General features: G+C 35.7%; 1 long non-coding RNA gene across 1 annotated transcript in view; it reads right to left on the bottom strand.

The window, feature by feature from the left end:
• Positions 1–14,156: 14,156 nt before the first annotated feature.
• Positions 14,157–18,233, bottom strand: part of LOC118762344 — a 12,388-nt gene continuing 8,311 nt past the window's right edge. The window contains exon 3 of the long non-coding RNA XR_004998092.1: positions 14,157–14,314. This is a non-coding gene — a long non-coding RNA (uncharacterized LOC118762344). The remainder of the gene's footprint in view (positions 14,315–18,233) is intronic.

Genomic DNA, 18,233 nt, shown 5'->3' with positions numbered 1-18,233 from the left:
TGGATTCTTAGAACCTTTAGAACAAGAGAACAAGAAACCATGATGGTCCTCTGGAAGACACTTGTCCTAAGCCACTTTGACTATTGCTCTCAGCTATGGTCACCATCCAGTGTCAAGTTGATCACAGAACTTGAGGCGATCCAACGAAGCTACACAAAGAAGATAGCCTCTATGCAGAATGTAAGCTACTGGGAAAGACTCAAGAGATTAAAATTATATTCTCTGGAGCGTAGGCGGGAAAGATATGCCATAATATACATCTGGAAGATCCTGGAGGGAAGTGTCCTGAACTTTGGCATCGAGAGTTACGCAAATGCCAGAACTGGGCGCCACTGCGTGGTGCCTAGGACTCCAAACCTGCCATCAAGATGTAGGACAAGATTCTGTGATAGCCTGGGCTTCCGAGGCCCCAGCTCTTCAATATCCTCCCGAAGAACCTGAGAGACCTGCATGGGGTGGATACAGATGTCTTTAAAATGAAGCTGGATCTCTTCCTGTCAGGTGTCCCAGATGAACCAACTTCACGGCAGGAGGGGCAGATGAGGGCAGCTGCAACGAACTCTCTCATGCACCAAATAGCAGTTGCTAGGAAGTCTCCATGAAGTGAAACCAAGTAGCAACACCAAATGGCGGTGCCCCAGCATGGCCACAGCTCATAAGCTGAAACTAGAATCAATCAATCATATATATGTATGTGTATATATTATATATATATATATATATATATATATATATATATATATATATATATATATATATATATATATATATATATATCTCTCTCTCTCTCTCTCTCTCTCTCTATATATATATATATATATATAATATATGCATATACATATATATACATATATATATATGTGCGTACATCTATGCATGTGTGTGTATATATATATATATATATATATATATATATATATATTATATATATGTATCTCTCTCTCTCTCTCTCTCTATATATATATATATATTTTTATATATATATATATATATATCTATATATATATATATAATATATGCATATACATATATATACATATATATATATGTGCGTACATCTATGCATGTGTGTGTATATATATATATATATATATATATATGCACATACATATACAATACACATTTACATTCTGATGCGTGTGGTCATTGGAAAATATTCAAATGAATCTATATGTGTGTATATCTAAGCTATACATATATATGTGTTATTGACAGCTATCCATGTATGTGTCTATTTGTACATACAAAATTGAGTGCATATATCATATCTGTGTGTATTCTTACTTTTTACATGCATTTATTCATGCATACATATAGGTATGCACACTTGTATATGAAACAGTATTTATATGTTTCTATGTGCTTCTATGTATGTATGTGTATTGTATTTTGAACTGATTTTGTACTTTTATTACAGTGATTTCAGCAAGAGCTATGAATAAGAAATGATGTAGCCAACTGGAAGATTATAATTGCTCTGAATTACAACTGCCAGCTATAATCAACATGAACAGATTAGAAGTTGATCCAAATTTGAATTGCAATCACTTTTACTTTACACGCTTGTTTAGCCCTTGAACATTCTGAAAGAATGTTTGTGAATGAAATAGTATCATTTAGAATCACTTCAACAAGCAATGTTTTAGGCATTAGTTTTAGGGACATCACAAGAGGTTGCATAATATGACCAAAGCCATACAAATGCAAAACTGAAGAATTTAAATTTTATGTTATTATCACAAGCATATATTGTGAGCCAATGAAGGTGCTTCTCTATTTTTCCTTGATCTGTTAAAAATAGTAGCCAAATCTCCTTTAAATTACACCCTTCTGTATTTATAAATAAAAAGTAATAAATAGATCTTTGTTAGTTTCAGTGGTGAATATTCAATTGTTTGGTCAGCTGAACTCCCAGCTCACTGAATTGGCATGTAAATGGCTAAATATACCAAGGATACAATTTCTCTTAATGCAATTCTCAGATTGAATGAGTGTATTGTTGTTTGATAGGCTGGAGCTTTAACATATTTGCTCAAAATCCATCTGGTTGACTTATAGTTTCTGTCTATTCATTTTCACTCACAAAACTTGGGTTGACTGAAGGCTAAGGTAAAAGAGACTTGTCTGAGATATTATGCTGTGGAATTGAACCTGAGATTATTTTCTGATTGTAAAATGAGCTTTGTAATTAATTGGGCATGCTGCATCCTAAAAATGGTAGTACATATTGGTTTTAAGTTTTGGTTGAAGGGCATCAATTTCAGTGGAGGGGTAAGTTGATTACATTGAGCCCAGTATTCAACTGGTATTTATTTTATCGATCTTGAAAGGGTGATGGGCAAAGTTGACCCTGGCGGCATTTGAACTTAGAATATAAAGTCGGAAGAAATACCGTCAAACATTTTTTTTGTGGTGTGGTAATGATTCTGCTAGCTTGCTACCTTAATGTTAGTATATATATAAAAAAAGTAATTTTAGAAGCATTTCCTGAATTAAAGAAAGGATGGTATAGCTGGAAAGCCGTTGGCCCATAGATCAGCTTGATCAATTCTGACCTTGGGTGAAGTAGCAGTAACTTAACAACAAACATATATCAAGAAATGATTTATTATGCCCAAACAAATACAAGTCTAATATTAAAAATATAGTTCAGAGTTTTATACAATCAATAAGCCTTATATGTGAACAATGATATGTTATTAAGTAGAAGCAATACTTCTTGAAACCCAACACTAAGATGCAGGTTCAGTTTGTTTAAGTTGCATGTCTTTTGTAGAATAAAACTGGTGAGCAAGGCATGACAACCATATTAACTAGCTACTCACTTGTCAGAAAGCAATAGGACTGATCATCCAATGATGTGTTTATCTGAAATCTGTCAAATGGAGAAATGTTTATTCATAGGCTTAAAATGTAATTACAATAATCCCTAATTAATTTTAAATAGAAAACAAGTCCATGCATGGTAACAACATGCATGTGTGTGTGTGTGCACGTATAAAATTGTGTACCATGGCACATCTAATAGAGAAAGGTGGTGGTTGAGAGTATAGTTGTTATTGGAACTATTATTGTCATAGTCATTGTTATCAGGTGATTTAGTTATGTTAGCTTCTGTTTTCCATGAGAAATTCCAGCAGCAGAGAAATCACACAATACATAGAATAAATCTCATCATTATGATTATTGTTGTTGCTTCTAGAAAGATGATGGTCATCAGGTCAAGGATGCTAGAATGTAATACAATAGTGGTTAGAAATATGTATTCAGAATGTTGCTAATAAAGAATTACAGTCTTTATGTATTTCTCATTTTCTGAAATTGGTTTCATACATGTCATTTATTTTATGAAGCCATGAAGCTCTTTACAATTTTCAGGACATAATTGCTTGAAGTGTCAAAAAACACCTGATTTGTGTTCATATGTTTAAGTATCACACAAATAGTGAACTTACTTGGGATAACTGTGTCATTCACAGATAATGAAGATTTCTAACTTAGGCACAAGTTAACCAATTTTGGGGAAGAAAACAATCAGATATATTCAATGTTTGGTTGGATTTTATTTGATCAACCCTGGAATGAAGGAAAATGAAGCTGACTTCAGCAATATTTGAACTTAAAATGTAAGGGCATGCAGCTAAACACTTGGTTTGCTATTTTACTAACTCCATCACCCTGATACAAGGAGAATACAAAGTGTGTACTTCAGTAGAAACTGGATTTGAAGGAGGTGTCTGTCAGCAAAAAAAGCAGGCATGCTGTTGGTTATGACAATGAGGGTTCCAGTTGATCTGACCAACAGAAGAGCCTGCTCATAAAATTAGTGTGCAAGTGGCTGAGCACTCCACAGACACATGCAATATTCTATGTAGTTTCCAGGAGATTTAGCATGCCTCAGAATGTGACAAGGCTGGACCTTTGAATTACAGGTACAACTCATTTCTGCCAGCTGAGTGGATTAGAGCAACATGAAATGAAGTGTCTTGCTCAAGGACACAAAGAGCTGCCAGGAATCAAACTCACGAACTTGTGATCATGAGTTGAATACCCTAACCACTAAGCCATGTGCCTTCACTCTCTAGCAGTAGCAATTTTGAGTTCACTATATAGATGTGTGGTTTAGTGGCTTCTTTAACCATTCTTTATTTTTATAGGGTTTCTTTCAAAAGGACTGGGAGTATATTATCTTTATTATTACTACTATATTATCTACTATTTGCAAGGTAAATCAGAATCAGCTTCATCATAGATCAACAAGTGTTACATTTCTAAATAGAATAACACACACACACACACACACACACAAAAAAAAGATATAAAAAGACCAGTTGATGTAAAAATCCCTCATCTGCACAATTTATTATAGTTTATAAGTTAGACAGCCCTTATTGGGCAAATCTATGGTCAGAGGCTTTCCAGCTATGAACATCCAATTTTGTTTTAGACATATTGTAACAAAGATTACATTAGTCTTTTTAAGATGGTTGGATGTATTTTGGGAGAAATTTGGCAGATATTTCTAGCAGTTGAAATGACCATGTACAGGCTGACTTATTGTCCTATCTTACAGAAGTCACTATTTGAGAGGCAATGAAACAGTATGTATGCTTCAATTGCTTTTCAAAATTTTACTGTGCTTCATTGGTTTTGTGAATAATTTACATTTGGAGATTCTTTATAAAAGTCAGGTTTTAGGAACCCTTAATCATTGAGATGTAGATTCATGCTGCTTGGTGCCAGAAGGCAATAGAATCAGGATAATCTCTTGCCAACAACTGTTCTTGAGAATGTTCACCCATGCAATTTTGGCTGTATATTATCAATATATGTATATGAATATATATATTCTTTTACTTTTATTTCCTTTACTGGTTTCAGTTATCGCACTGTGGTTATGCCGAGGCACTGTCTTCAATTGTTAATCAATCATATCATACCAAGTGGTTACTTTATCTCTATTTATTGAAATTTTGCTTTCCAGAACATAAAATGACACATTGGCAATATAAATACAGGCATACATATAAAAATGGCAGCTTTGTGTGTGTTTCTGTGTGAGTGTGTGTGTGTGTGCTTGTGTGTGTGTATATATGTATGTATATATATGTGTATATATGTATATATATGTGTGTGTGTGTGTGTGTACATACAGTAACATTCCATTAATCTGGCCACCAGTAGCCAGATTGTTCCTGCACTGCTTTACACTTTATCAATTCTACATTTTCCCTAAGCGCCATCACTCCATCATTGTTTACACTCAAGTTAAAACCAACAAATAAAAACAAACAAAAAACATTCGCCAGCGACCAATCTATTATCTTAATCTACTATATCATACATTCATTAAAGCACGGCAGAGAGTACCGGCGTCAAGTGTCCGACACATTGGGAATAAGATGATGGTGAACAAAGATTTTATGTTCATAGGGAAAAGAAGTTTTGAAGGTTCAGAAGGGAATGAAAAAGAATTGAAGAGGTTTAACAGCCATTGTTGACATAGACTGGAAGGCAGCGACGACCGAGTTCAAAAACTGGTTGAACAACTTCAATATTCACACATACACATTACACATAATTATACATATAAATCTGCGGACGACTTCATTACTAACATCGTTTTTTTTTTGTGTGCATTCATGCTTTCATAGTTTTCTCCACTACAGCATTTCGCCACTGGTTACGATGACTTGTCATCTCTTTCGTGAGACTCTCTCATCTGAGTTATCTTTCACCACTTCTTCCTCTTCAACAAGTTCTTTCCAGTTAGTAGCTTAAGACTTCTTCACCTATCTGACATCCTTCATATGTATCACATGTTCGTAACAACACGGTCTTCTGTCTTTCACTTTATGAGATCATTCCATTCTGATTTTTTTTCCTTCACTTCGTTTATGCTCCGTCATTCATGCACGCTTCCATTACACATCCTATGAAACATGATCGCTCCGTTTTATTCCAGCCTTCGCACGTCTTCAGCATTCATTGCAATGTAATATTGGACTTCTAAAATGTGCACTAATTGAGTTTGCTATGAGAATAGATTGTCACTATATTGAAGTTCCATAAGGCGGTGAGCTGGTAGAATCGTTACTGTGCCGGGCAAAATGCTTAACGGCATTTCGTCCGTCATTACGTTCTGAGTTCAAATTCTGCTGAGGTCGACCTTTCATCCTTTCGGGATTGATAAAATAACTACCAGTTAAGCACTGGGGTCAATGTAATCGACTAGCATCCCCCACTCCCAAAATTCAAGCCTTGTGACTATAGTAGGAAGGATTATATTGAAGTTCTATCAGACAGCCAATCTAGAACTCCTCTCTTTTGGCTAGAACTGAAATAAAATGAGTGAGTTGAACACTATGCAGACAGATACCTATCTTTACTAGATATACAACGCCACTTAGTTAACGTTAGTGTTCCTGTACATGATTTGCATAGTTCTCACAAACCATTCATCTAAAATTAGTTTAATTAACGGCTTCCGTGATACAGAACGTGGAACCCTGTCAAAGGTCTTTTCCAGAGTCAACGAATGCTTAGTATACTGGCTTGTTCATTACATCTCCCATAAGCTAATTCTATTCCTCACATTGTCCGTCGATTATAACACCCCTGGAGTCGCTTCATCTAGAGTATATCTTTTGCTCTTGATTCAGTTGCCGGTGATACTGCTGCACTAGTCACTGGGGATGACACATTACTGGAATACCCGACCCAGTCTGGAACATCCCGGTAACTATCTCTGATGGTTCAGCAGCTTTCCATGCCTTCATATCCTTAATATCTCTTTTAAACGTATATCTGTCAACAGTGTTTGATGCGATATAAGGCGCACCCCATTTTCAGCAGCGCATATATAGGAAAAATGATTATCAGTGCACTAAAACTTGTGGGAGACCTAACTTTGCATATTTGAACTGGAATAATTTGTGGGGGGAGGCTTTTTAAAAAAAAATATGTCTTATATGATAGATGCCCCAAAGTTTAAAGTGCACGTGGAGTAGTTCAGCCTTCTCTCATGCAGTCTTTTCATCCAACAACCTTTTATAGTCGCACTTCCATGCCTCTTTCTGTTTGGCGGTCAGTGAGCGTGAATACAACGACGTTATGATTCACACTGCTCCTTACACCAATAATTCTATCGATAAAAAACCCCAGTAGGCTTATTATTTACTACTTTTCTCCTGGAGAAGTATACACGATACCTACCTACTCTTCTAGTTACCTGAAACAGTTCCTCACTGTGCCTGTTCTTCTGCTCACACAGGCAAAATTAATAATGGTTTCAAATTTAGGCACGAGGCTAGCAGGTTTGAGGAAGGGGTTAAGTAAATTAAATCGACTCCAATGTTCAACTGGTACCTATTTTATCGACCCCAAGATGAAAGACAACGTCGACCTCAGTGTAATTTGAACTCAGAACGTGAAGACGAACGAAATGCCGCTAAGCATTTTGCCCGGCGTGCTAACGATTCTGCCAGCCTAGAGTACAAAATTACTAATGGTTTGTTCATAACTATAACAACAAAAATTGGTTGTATAAAATTTTCGCATTTGCCGATAGAACCGTCCTCGCCAACACCGCCCAAACCAAAACAAAACATAAACTAGGTCTCGATAGATCTAGCTAGTGAAATAACATATTTCCACCATGCGTTTCGATTGGTCTAAAACAGCTTGCAATCATAGATAGTTCCGAGCATAAAAACTCTAAACCGATTTCGTGTTAAATTCAAAGTTCGCTATTTAAATCCAGTGTCTTTTGGAAACAACACACTAATTAGTGTTTGAATGGAAAAACAAAATGAAACTTCTTAAAAGACAAATTAGCAACAATTCCTAAAATGTAGATCACAGAAAAAAAAATGTTTTTAGTGTGAACCCGTCTATGCGTGTGCGCGCAGGAAAACAAATTTTTCTATAAAAAGAATCAACACGTGCCGCAGAGAATGTGCTAATTTGAGAGATCAAAATATCGTGAATTCCTGTTAATTTTCTTTTTGACTCTGGTCCGTTCGGTATTCAGCAATCAGGTTTTATTGCAAAAGAGAGGCCCCAGCAGGTTTTTCGTGGAACATCAAGCTTTTCAAAGTAAACAATTTGGTTGGCTGAAAAAAGCCAATAAAAACAGTCGTATCATTTTCTCAATTTTATCCAAGTAATCGGGACATTATGACAAAGGAATTCCCATTGGCGCCAAAATCTAGGCTAGTGACAATCGGCTGATGGGAAGACGTGACACTTAAGATTTGTGATAATGGCGACTGACTGCAACACAGTATCATGTATCTTGAATGTATGTATGTGTAGTAGTAGCTTCTGCTTCACATAAACTCACACACACGCACACGCACGCACGCATGCACGCACGCACACACGCACGCACGCGCACACACGCACACACACACACACACACACACACACACCGATACAAACATTTCCTATTTCGGCACACACTGATTATTGTATAAAATATGATGTTCGAACTTATAGTGCTTTAATTCTGGTATAACACTAGAAAACTAGTGAAGTAGTGGTAGTGACAAAAGTGTTGTGTTGTTGGCTAAAGTGGTAGCAGTGTGTATTTAACCTTTTATGACTTTTCATGGATTTTCAACAACTCCTGAAGTGGATGGCACCAAACGGTGTAGTAGTAGATAAGAAGACAATATCAACTCATAGCAACAATTTTATTATCATAAGGTAGCATAAATTTACCACTGTTGTACTGTTGTTGCTATATTGCTATTGCTTAGCCCCAGGGTCAGATGTGATCGACTAGGTTCATAAGCAACGAGTCCTTTAAGCGGTGAACTTGTGCACGCGTAGACATGTTTTACAACTAGCGCACAAAGGCAAATAAATGTGCGCGTAGGCTTCCAAGATAAAACCATTTTTGTTTTTAATTAAGGAGACTATGAACCCATTATGACTAAACAATTAAGAAGTTCACTTTTTCCGTTATGAGGTCTAAGGTTCGATCCATAAGTCTTGAATGAAATTAGGTTGAGGGAAACGGCACAGAAGGCCAACAGATTGTGTCTGTAATTTAAATGCCACTCCTTGTTACACTGTTGTCGTTGATTTTGTCTGTAGAATACTCAGCTATTTACGTGTATGCATTTACATATGCATACACACATACATATATCTTATGTATACAGGTATGTGTGTGTATGTATATTTGTGTGTACATATATATGTATGTATATATACATAGATACAAACATACACTCACATACGTATATATATATATATATATGGAGTTGATTTGTTTTAGCTCCGAGGAAGTTATTGTGAGGGTGGTTTCCTCTGTTTTCAGTCGATCAATTGAGTGATTGATAAAACTGAACCATGAACGCGCCCAAAATTAATATCTGAAACAGCTGTAAGCCTATAATGAATGAAAGAAAGAATAAATAAATGTGTATAACCAATTATTTATGTGCATTTTACGTATCACTCTATAAAAACAAACCCTCTTAACTGGGTAATGCAACAGTGGGTTAACAAATTTGACTTGTGATGGACTTCGACTTCGGCTTCCAACTTCGGATTACCAGGTGTACAATACCAGTTGCAAGGCTTTTTTGTTAGCCTAGTGTATTTGTATCGGCAGAGAGCTTAATAAGTATTTTGCTTAGATTAATATTTTTATTAACCCCCCTTTTTTTTCGTATTTACACACACACACATACGCACGCACACACACACACACACACACACATCACTGTAGCGACCAGACTATCGGATGTTGTTATACACCCCTGGTCACAATGCATATTCTCGCATTGTTTTAGCTTTCGAATGATGCCGTCCTGCTGGCCAGGCGCGCAGGTCATATATATACACACACACACACATATACATGCTGCGCACACATAAGTTAGTCAGAAGAAATGAAAGAATTATTTCATAGTTTATTTATATTCAGGTACAGAAAGTCATCAAATTTTCCAAGGAAATGGAATGAAGTAAAATAAAGTAAAATAAAATAAAGTGAAATATTAATGTTTACATTTAAGAATTTTTTTTTTGTCTAGTATTTGGGCGTTAGAGGAAAATTCTATTTCATTGTATGTTTTTTTGAAAATTTTATTTTTATTTTATTCCATTTTATTTAATTTCATTGGAAAATGTGAAAACGTTCTGTGCCTGTATATAAATTAGAGAACAATTCCTTCAGTATTCCAGACTAATCTTATTATTACCAATACTCTAATACAGTATCAAAAACGTTTTATTCATATATATATATATATATATATATATATTACATGGAAAAATGCGAGCATGAAAAGTCATATTGTTAAGATTATAAACATAGAAAAATACAGGACAAGTTATTATACCTGTAAAAGTATAGGACAAGCTATTACTTCTAGTAAAGTAAAGAATAAGAAACTTTTTACTTAAAATGCTGCAGCAAGGAATGCCAGTTCTTCTAATTTATCACTCTTTACAGTTCTCATCTTTTAAATTTATTATACAAAACTGTTCAGCTAATTTGTAAGTTTGTCTAATTAGTTACTTTTTTCTGTATTTAAGGTAGTAAATTAGCCAAATTCTACTTAAATAAGTATTATAGTGTTATTTGTAAACTATAATAAAATAAGTTTTAATAATCAAATTTTAATTTTAACTGCAATATTTTAAGTAAAAGGTTTCTTATTCTTTACTTTACTAGAAGTAATAGCTTGTCCTATACTTTTACAAGTGTAATAACTAGTCCTGTACTTTTCCATGTTTATAATCTTAAGAATATGACTTTTCATGCTCGCATTTTCCCATGTAATCCATGATTTTTCCAGGCATAATTAATTATATATCATTTAATAATTTAAGATTTTACCTTATAAACTACTGAAAGATAATATTTCAATTTTTCCATATAAGTGGTGATAATATTTCAATTTCTTTCGTGTTTAGTTTAAATATATGTTGTGATTGAATTATTTGATATTACCCATCCACACCAAATTAATGACAGGGATTTTTTTACCATGTTGTTGGTTGCACCATGGCTCACCAAAAGTTACAAACGACAAAACCCCAAAACTATCAGTTACCAAGCTCACCTTAAGTAACCTAATTTTGCAATATTAGGAGGTCACAGGAATTCATTCAACGAAAAAAAAAAAGATTCCAATGATTTTTTTTCCGAACCAAAATTAGGGACCTACAGCATAATAGGAGGTCAGGGTACTTGATTCAACGCAAAAAATCAAATTTTTTTTTCTTAGTGAAAATCGTGTGGGTGTTAATATAGAAATTGATCATAATGTTGTTGTTATTTAGCCTCAGATAAACCCTGATACTGCAAACGTATCATCAAAGACATTCCAGCCTTCAGCAAATCGTCTTTTTAGGGATAATCCAGGACATTACATACAATGGGCGTGTGATTTAGGTAGGGGAATACTTTGGCTGTTATTTTTAGCGTGTCGAGCGACCAGGTAGAGGCTCTTTCATTGGTTCGATTGCGTGATGAGATTTTTTTTACACATATATGTAATATGTATATATAGTATCGGCAGAAGTTAGAGAGTAAGTCAAAAGCTGAGAGTTTCGTGTATTGGCACTTATCAAACACGATTTTGTCCATTGTCACTGTAGCTTCTGACGGAATACTTCTAAAATACCAAATTTTGTCAAAAACGTTAAGAGTAAACTCTGTTCTATGTGACACATTCTACCAGTATCGGAAGTTTGAAAGTGTTTAGTTAAAAAAAAATTAATTAAATAATCTGTACGTCTAACTGAATAGATACGAAATGGATGAAAGGGAAAGTCAACCTCGGTGGAATTTGAACTCAGAACATAAAGACAGACGGAGTACCGATTCTAAAATACCAAATTTTGTCAAAAACGTTAAGAATAAACCCTGTTCTATGTGACATATTCTACCAATATCGGAAGTTTGAAAGTGTTTAGTTAAAAGAGATTAATAAAATAAACTGTACGTCAAAGTCGACCAAAGGCGAAATTTGAACTAAAAAAACCTTAGGAAGTAAATAATCATTTTAGAAATATATTCTTTATTCTTATTGCTGAAGCGCTACTTCCTTACATACTTACTGACATGAAATTTCATAACATTTTATCTCGTAACATTTTTTCTACTAATTTTTGTTCAATGTGACTAGTGATTCTGAATTCTTCATGCATTTTTCTATCATTTAAGCCTAAGAAAGGTATACTTTTCATTTAAAATTTAAAAAGTTCATGTTAATTGAAGGTGAATATTTGCCTTAACTGCTCATCTTGAGGTCGCAGATATTTTGATGTAAATTTTTTTTCTACTGAACCAAATCTCAAACTATTTATGTCAAAGTGTAGCCGAGGAGATGTCCTCTTTAAAACTATTAACAGTTTGCAATTTAGTTGAGAACTGAATTAGTGGTGAAGCTTGGAAGCTGCTGTAATTGACGAAATGGTGGACTTAATATATTCAACCACTACCGTGGTTGAATGATATATATTTATATATATATATATAGATCTCCTTATCCTTAAATCCTTAAAAATGTTTTAGCCCGAAGGCCGCGGCCATGCTGGGGCACCATATATATATATATATATAATATATATATATATATATATATATATACACACGAGATTTGTTCAAAAAATATGTGACTGTATTTTTTCCCCGCCAAATCTAATGTCACGTGGGAAAAATCCCTTGGTTGGGAGGTGACGCCACCCTTCCAGCGCTTGTACAAAATCTTTCGCTGTTATATGCCCAGAGTTCAGACGGATTTTCGTTTTCACCGTGTAGATCGGGCAGAAGTATTGGATTAAGTTTTGCCAAAAGCTTGGTGATACTCAAACTCAAACCATCTAGAAGATTCAGCAGGTCTTTGACGATGATGCCGCGGTCAATACTCAGATCAAATAGTGGTACATTGGCTTCAAACATGGCCGCACATCAGTGGAGAGTTAGGTAAGCTCAGGCAGACCATCTAGAAACCGTAACGAGGATCCGATGAGCGAGCACTACACGCTTGTACTCTGCGCGTAACAGTCAGGAACTGATGCGGTCTACCGGTGCGAAAGTTTTCACGCATGCGTAGAAAAGGTGGCATCACCTCCCACCGAAAAGAATTTTCGCAGGTAGCATTGGTTTTTGTGGGGTTTTCAGGACATTTATAAAGAGAAAGTTAGTCTTATAGCTGTTCCTGGGGGATCTTTTCCTTTTCAACGGCAGTTTGTAACATAATTTCTAGGTAACTAAAAAGTTTTAAACTTCGTATATAAAATGTGTTTATAAAACATCATTTTCTCTTGGTTTTATTGAGAAAATTCTATAGTTTGTAAGATATTTCGTCTGAAAATCCGAGCATTTCGGCAATATTAACCAATCGATTACATCCATTCAACTAAAATCATTTGCTGCATCTAAAACTGAGACAACATCCTGTAACTAACCCTAAACCTCCCCCTAACCCTAACCCTAATTTTTTTTCTTAATTGTTAAATTAATTTAATTGTTACGCGTGTAAAAAAAACTAAAGCAATGGAAAATAATTTAAAGCGTGTGTATAAAATTATAGAATTATTTTGTTTGTTAATTGTTTAAATTATTTTCCATTGCTTTAGTCTTTTTTTTACACGCGTAACAATTAAATTAATTTAACAATTAAGAAAAAAAGAATATAGGGTTAGGGTTAGGGTTAGTTACAGGATGTTGTCTCAGTTTTAGACGCAGCAAATGATTTTAGCTCAAAAGAGAGCATAGGATTGGTTAAAATTCGAAAAATTAAACTACGTTAAACAAACAAATTACAATTTTCTCAAGAAAGCCAAGAGAAAAAATGTTTTATTTTGACACATTCTACTAGTATACGAAGTTTTAAAGTGTTTAGCTAACTAGAAATTGTCTGCCGTTCAAAAGGAGAAGATCCTTTCTGGGATATTAGGAATATCCCTTCATCAGAGACGATGTGAGATGGTTAAATAGAGGGAAATAGTAGAGTTCATTATAAGGGGTTTGAAAAAGGATAGAAATAAGAAGTATAAAGGGAAATAAGAGAATAAAAATAAAAAATAAAAATATACGTAGGATATTATATATTTTAATTTTTACTTTTATTCTCTTATTTCTCTTTATACTTCTTATTTCCATCCTTTTCTAAAATAATTCTTTATATTGAACTATAATATTTCCCTCTATTTAACCATCTCACATCGTCTCTGAAGAAAGGATATTCCTAATATCTCAGAAACAGCTATAAGACTAACTTTCTCTTTATAAATGCCCCGAAAATTCCACACAGCGTTGGCTTTGTCTCATTTTTATTTAACACTAGCAGTATCGCCCGGCGTTGCTCAGGTTTGTAAGGGAAATAACTATAAAGCATTTTTAGAGAGTTATAGCCAAAAAATAGCAAAAAAATGGAAAAAAATTATGGTAATTTTTTTTTTGAGATTTAAAAAAGGTGGAGTTGCGTCCCCTAGACAGTCTGTGGTTTGTGTTTCTGATTCTCGACCCCATGTCGAATTTATCGATTTTTTTCAGAACTGGGGGAACTTTTCAAAGTTTTCCCTGCGTTAGTTTTGAATTATGACATTGGGCTATGTGTGTGTCAAGTTTCATCAGAATCGGTTGAAAGCCGTGGTCAGGGTGAGGGTACAAGCAAACAGACACACAGAAACACGCACAGACAAACTGCCGTTTATATATAGAGAGATATACATGCTCATACAGAGCATTGGATAGACCGCATTAGATTCCTCACTAGTATTATTATCGAACCGAGAGTTTAATTGCGGTCCTTCGACATCACTTACATAGCCTTACCCGCCACTTTCACTACACAGTATATACTTTCACTACAATAGGAGGTTGGTGTTGTTGAGGAAAATACAGCGAGAGAGGGAGAGAGAGTGTGTATGTGTGAAATATAGATAGATGTCGCTATACTAATTAACAAGCCTTGATTGAACGCAGGAATTAGAGATACAAGATACGCTTGTACTTGTATCTAAAACAATTAAGAGACGTGAAGCGCGGCTATTCTAATCTGAGAGAGTCAACTGCGAAGGGACGTCCAGTAAGCCGGCAAATGCGGTATATTGTCAATTATAATTTAGTCTTAAAAGGTGTGAAAAAATGGAACTTTTCGGTTTGAACGGCAGTTTTTAAAAATAATTTCCACGTAACTAAACACTTTTAAACTTCGTATACTGGTAGAATGTGTTTATAAAACATCTTTTTCTCTTGGCTTTATTGAGAAAATTCTATAGTTTGTAAGATATTTGTTGTTTTTTTCTTCAATTTCTGTAATTTCAACCAATCAATGACGCCTATTGAGGTGAAAACATGTGCCATATGAATATGTCCCTCGTTTAAGAAACAGATTGGGTTTATTTACATTTCTGAAGAAAAAAAGATACCCTTTCCTAACCCTAACTAACCCTAACTAATCCTAACCCTTAAACAGATTGAAATGCAATAGATCGATACAAGGGTCATAATTATGGGTGACAATTTCATATGACACCGCTAGAAAATACTGCCGTTCAAACCGAAAAGATCCACGAAAAAAAGTCATAAAAAATCGCGGATGATATTTACGATTCCGCGAATATGCCTTGGTTTCCGCGAAAAATTATTAGTTCCGCGAATTACCGGGACCACGAATAAGCAGGGGTACAACTGTATACATATAAACTTTGGAAGCATCGAATGTTTCGGTATTTTGCAAACAAGAAAGTAAATTTCAAACGCAGTAAACTGTAAGAACAGAAAAAGATTGGGTATTTACCGCCATAAGAGGGAAAAACGATGCTGTGTTCGAATATATATATATATACATATACACACACACCTCACACATACATACACATATAAACACACATGTATATATATATACATCCTCTTTAAGCACTGCACTAAATGAATCTCTATCAGCCTATCACACTACCATTTTGTTGCACTGCTGTCTCTCAGCCTTGACTTGTGATTGACAGCTCCACACATTTTCCTGTAGATACAAACCTAAAAGCAGTATTTAAAACTATACTCCCTCCCTGCCACTCCGTCATACTCAACTTACATGAAACCAAAACTTTAACAGATTTGTTTTCACCGCTATCAATCTATTAGGCCTACTTTTCATTCAACATAATAGCAACTTTTTTTTATCAAAAGACAGAAAACGAGAGAAGGAGAAGGGGATGGAGGGGGAAGAGAGGGACATAAATACTGCAAACACTTGTGTAAAAATTATCTTTCTTCGCGGCCCCTACATTCCACACCACACATATTTTCCGTTACACCTTCTCTCTTAATAACGTTGTTTAAATATAATGATGACAGTAGCTGGTAAAGTGGTAGTAAGATGAGGGTGGTAATAGTGGTGGTGATGGTTTTGTTAATGGTTGATGTACTAGAAGTTCTGGTGGTGATAGTTGTAGTAATGCCGTTATCGTGGCACTCCGTCGGTCACGACGACGAGGGTTCCAGTTGATCTGATCAACGGAACAGCCTGCTCGTGAAATTAACGTGCAAGTGACTGAGCACTCTAAAGGTACGCGTACCCGTAACGTAGTTTTCGGGGAGATTCAGCGTGATACAGAGTGTGACAAGGCTGGCTCTTCGAAATACAGGTACATCAGAAACAGGAAGGAAGAGAGGGAGAAAAGTTGTGGTGAAAGAGTACAGCAGAGTTCGCCACCACTCCCTGCTGGAGCCTCGTGGAGCTTTAGGTGTTTTCTCACAACGCCCGGTCTGGGAATTGAAACCGCGAATCTGCTGCCCTAACCACTGTGCTATTGTACCTCCACGGGAGTAATGCAACTGGTGATAGAAATGCGCAGTGGCAATGGAGGTGGTAGTTGTATTATTAATGCTTAACCTCAGGCCTGCCTTGATGGAGAAAAACTTATGATGAAAACTGTCCAAGCCACGACCATTACCATTCTGTTTTTATTTTCTGTGTGGTTAAGAAGCTCCTCAACTATTTGTTTTCTAGTTCAGTTCCACTGCGTGGTATCATAGGCAAGGGTCCTCTACAATTGTCCTGGGACGACAAAAGCCTTATGAGTGGATTACATGACAACGTAACAGAGAGAGAGAGAGAGAGAGAGAAACCTAGGCGCAGGAGTAGCTGTGTGATAAGAAGCTTGCTTCCCAACCACATAGGTTCCGGGTTCTGTCTTACTGTGTTTTCTAGTATAGCCTCGGGCCAACCAAGGCCTTGTGAGCGAATTTGGTGGACGGAAAATGAAAGAAGTCTTTCGTACCTAGACTACCGGTGTTGGTGTATTTACGTCCTCGTAACTTAGTGGTTCAGCAAAAGACATTTATGGAATAAGTACCAGGCTCAAAAATGAAGTAATGGGGTCGATTCATTCGACTAAAAATTCAAGGCAGTGCCCCAGCATGACCACAGTGTAACGACTGAAACAACAGATAAAAGATAAACAAAGAAGTCTTTAACGTTTCGAGCCTATGCTCTTCTACGGAAAAGAGAGATGAGGAAAAACAATTTAGAGAAAAGAACAAGCGTGTTTCAGATGGTCACCGCACGATATATATGTATTTATATATCCATCGGTGTCTTTGGTTTTGAGAAAAAGAACTGAAATCGATTTATTGGACTATATTCGTCAAGGCGGTAGACCAGCTCGGCCGCACTAAAACAAATAAAGATATAGGCACCGGGTCGCTGTGTGGTAAGAAGCTTGCCAGAGATGATTTTTAAAATGAGAATATCTGAAATACACTCATCTGCTCTTATAAATGAGAATACTAAAAATGAACCCACCGCTCTCAAAAATTAAGTAAAAAACAAACAAACAAAAAAAAAAAACAGGAAAAATAACCTAGAATTCTTGTCCGGTACCGGATCGATCCCAAAATCTGTTCAGTTCGTGCCAATTTCGTGGCCAAACATCCTTATAAGCTTCATCCGAATCCATCCAGCGGTTCTTGAGATATCTTGTCTACGGAGAAACAAACAAACATGACTGAAAACAATACCTCCGCCTTCGTTATTCAATATGTGAATAGAGGAAGATTTGGCTGCTATTTCTAACACGCCCAGCGACCATGTAGAGGTTCCCTTTGTAGTTCATTAAGGGTATTGTTGTGGCTGCAATGGCGTTGGTGTTTAGAAGAGGGTGTATTAAGTGTATGTGTATGTGACTCGTGGGCCCTAAAGTTCAATTAATAACTAAATTCTTGTTGAGCAGATTGTGATTTTCTCATATCCACTTCT

Source organism: Octopus sinensis, linkage group LG2 (assembly GCF_006345805.1).
Source record: "Octopus sinensis linkage group LG2, ASM634580v1, whole genome shotgun sequence".
Lineage (NCBI taxonomy): Eukaryota > Metazoa > Mollusca > Cephalopoda > Octopoda > Octopodidae > Octopus > Octopus sinensis.
Note: the sequence above shows the minus strand (reverse complement) of the source record. Positions and strands in the feature narration are given on the sequence as shown.